Genomic DNA, 3,748 nt, shown 5'->3' on the forward strand with positions numbered 1-3,748 from the left:
TGTGTGTGTGTGTGTGTGTGTGTGTGTGTGTGTATGCATGTGTGTGTGTGTGTGTGGCGGGGGCGAGGGAGGGGGAATCCATTGGAGAATGAGTATAATTAAATAACTGTTTCAAATAATGTACCAGTTTGCAAATCTGAAAAAAAGTAATAATCTTTAAAATTATTTTGAGCAGTCAGGGCTGATAATAATTAACGTTTCTTCTGAGCTTCCCTACGAGGCTCCTTGGCTCCACCTAGTGCCAACCAATTGAAAATTACACATAAACATGACGGAAATCATAGCATAATACTACTGGTTTCTTCTTTTCCTTAGAAAAGCAAGCTACCACCTAACAAATTATTAGCCTCATGAAAAGAAGCTCTGAAGTGTTTTAGCTCATTGCAAACCTCAAGGTTTATGGCAATTATATATGGCTGGATATTTCTACGCACTCATATCTTGAAAGAAATTCGACCCAATACACAATTTATTCTTTCATTCCGCAGACTTTATTGAGCACCCTCTTTATTCCAGGCACTGTACAATTATCTAGGGATTGAAAAAAAGACCTAACCTCTGGTGAAAGAGAAAAATAAGTTATGAAATAGAATGGAATGCAGTAGGGGTTTATTGCCCAAATTAAAATTTAAGAATAACGAGAGATATTGAAGCAAAGAATCAAGAAACAAGGCATGCCTTACAGAATGAACAGCCTTATGATAGTTTGTAAGCACAGATATGAGGGTCTTCAAGGAGTTAAACAGAGTAGGTACAACTGTTAAGAACATGCTCTGGAGACAGAATGGCAGTGTTTAATCTTGATTCTGCTACTTTACCTCTCTGCACCTTAGTTTTCACATTTGTCAAGCTGGATTAATAAGGCTATCTCTCCCATAGGGTAATTGTGAGAATGATAGGCGTTAATACTAAAATGCAATTAGTAAAACACCTGGCACATGGTGAATACTCATTTATCGGCTGTAACTATTTTGTCTAGAGTATAAATACTTATGGACTAGAAAGGGAGGCAATTACCAAATGATGCACAGATGTCGAACATACAGAAGCTAAGAATCGTCTCTCCCTCCATACATGTTCTGTAGTGAAACTAGCCCAGGGATGCTCACATCTAGGTTTATTTCCTTTATCCAAGGACAGAGTAGAGGAGTCTGGAGAACCAGGTGCCTCAGAGGCGATGATCACTTTCACCTTTCAACCTTAGTATAAGGAGAAATGCTGCCAGAACCTCCCTACAGCCCTTAGAGTTCAGGGGCTCAATGGTTATACGAGACAAGAGTCTCATAATGGAGAACTCTGTGGTCCATAGAGCCTCCTCTATGTCAGGACACAAGAAGGTTGACAGTGAACAGAGAATTGTGAGGGAAAGACCATGATTCATTGAAATTTTCTCTTTTACTCATCTGCCTTCTTCTTCTGATATGTCTTGCATTTGCTGGTATGTTCTTGCCTTCTACCCACTAGGGGACTAAGGAAGAGAAGGAAGAGGAGAAAAAGAAGAAGAAAAAGGTGGAAAAGAATAAAGAGGAGGAGAACATAAACTAATATTTATTGAGTGCTTATGTCCTAAGCATTTATACATATTAACCTCAATTAATTAGCACAGCAGTCCAATGGGATGGTTCTATTATTATTCACAACAAACTAGACCCAGAAAAGTGAAACAATTTACCTGAAGTCACACAGCTGGGATTCTATCACATCCGAACCACCATACTTCTTGTCTTCCATGTAAACTTAAGCTTTCCAAAGACCCTGAGTATGATGAGCCAATCAGTCTTGCCTTCTTCATGAGGTGTTCCATACTCCAAAATTATCTCTCCTCCTCCCCACCCAGACCCCTGTCTAAATAGATATTCTTTTAAAATGGCTAGATTCAGCTAGGTAATAATATATGCAATATATGTGCATGTATGTATATGTGTCTGTGTTTGTTTTGAGTATATTGGCATTAATATGAAGAAGAGTTATAATTCTCTCCCAGCAGTATGCATCACAACACATCTATGTACGTGCACGCATACACACCCTAACACATAATCCTCCCAGAAACAGGAAATCCTTGACTTTTCAAAAAATTAATTTGAATTATTCCTGAACAAAAGAAAGGAATATAATTTTTTCTTGAGAACCCCTCACTTTATTTACTTATTATTTATCAGATGTAACTATCTTAGCTAGAGTATAATTGCTTATCTTCACTATCTTCAGACAACTAATACCATAAGATCAGAACTGTCCTCCACTATCAAATATACATATCAGTCATTTACAACTTTGTGTGAAATGAAGTTTATGTGCTACTTCTCTTTGGGGTTGCTTTATAAACCTCAACTTTACTATAGAATACAAAGTTACTCCCTCCCCATTAAAAGAATCCAAAACATCTCTAAAACATGCACAACTGTTTTTTCCTATAAGGACCAAAAGGACGGACTTATATGAGAGTAAAGATTCAAATTTAGAATGAAAGAGAATGAGAATAGGTCAAAATTCAAGAGAATGATAATTTTTACACTAAACATTTTGTTTGACCCTAAAAATCTCTCTATATTACTTTTTCCACTACTGGAAATATATTTGTGTTATAAGAGCATTTCAGATGCCTCCGAAGCTGAGCCAGAAAAAAAAATAACAAAAGGAAAATTGAAATAAGTATTAAGAAGGATTATGTGAAAACATAATAAGCTTCACAAAAGTCATTGTAATGTAATCAATGTGCAACCTCCATTTTGCAATGTGAGGGCATACTTTCTCTTAGGTCAACCAACTACACTTCAAGATACCTTTGTTTTGTGTGCACTGCCTACCTGGCAATGACTAGACTTACTTTCAGAATTGGTTTCTCATTCTAAATTTAATTTGACTCATATAGTGCATTATTTACATGATTCATCATTTTTCATTTCTACTGAAACAGCTTGAGTCACTATTTTGATTTAAATTTTACAAAAGAAATGCTGTCTGCAGACACCTTGCAATGTGAGTCATTGATGTTTTTATAGCTAGAGTTTCTTAAATAAAAATGCAATCTGTAGATGCCCAACAACTTGAGTCAGAGATGTATTTATAGCCCCATTTTCTTATAGAGACAAAAGGAGATTTTAGGGGTTTTCCCTTAGCATTACACAAATATTTTAAAGCATGCACTATGAAAGAGATTATGCTAGACTGTGAAATACAGGGCTGAATAAGGCATATTCTCTAACTTCTAGGAGTTTGATGTCTCGTTGAGGAAATAAAAGTTCATTAATTTTATTGAACATTTATTATGTTAAGGCAATTAATGTTAAATGAAAAACTATGTTCCCCTGAGAAGCATTGAAGTGAGTGTGTGTGTGTGTGCATGTGTGTGTGCGCGCGTGTGTGTAAACTAAATTTACAGTACAATTTAGTCAGTAAATATTAGAACGAAGTCGTGTTCAAGGGGATCTGGGAGTGCAATGAAGATGGGTGGAGAGAGGGACAGTTCACCTGGAAGGTTGCCTAAGCTAAATCTTAAAGGATGAGTGGGAGTTAGAACTTTACCAGGTAAAGTAATTCAGAATTAACCAGGTTGAAAAAATGGATAAAGGCAATCCAGAAAGTAGAAACAGCATGGATATGAGAATTGAATGAAATAGCCAGATAGCTGATAGATTCTGATAAACGCCACTGAAAAAGTATCACCAAGGACTACACCAGTTCAAAAAAGGGAAAAATTACTTCCAACTAGAAGGATCTGAAAAAGGTTTCCTTGAAATGTGAT

Source organism: Pteropus alecto, unplaced genomic scaffold (genome assembly GCF_000325575.1).
Source record: "Pteropus alecto unplaced genomic scaffold, ASM32557v1 scaffold222, whole genome shotgun sequence".
Lineage (NCBI taxonomy): Eukaryota > Metazoa > Chordata > Mammalia > Chiroptera > Pteropodidae > Pteropus > Pteropus alecto.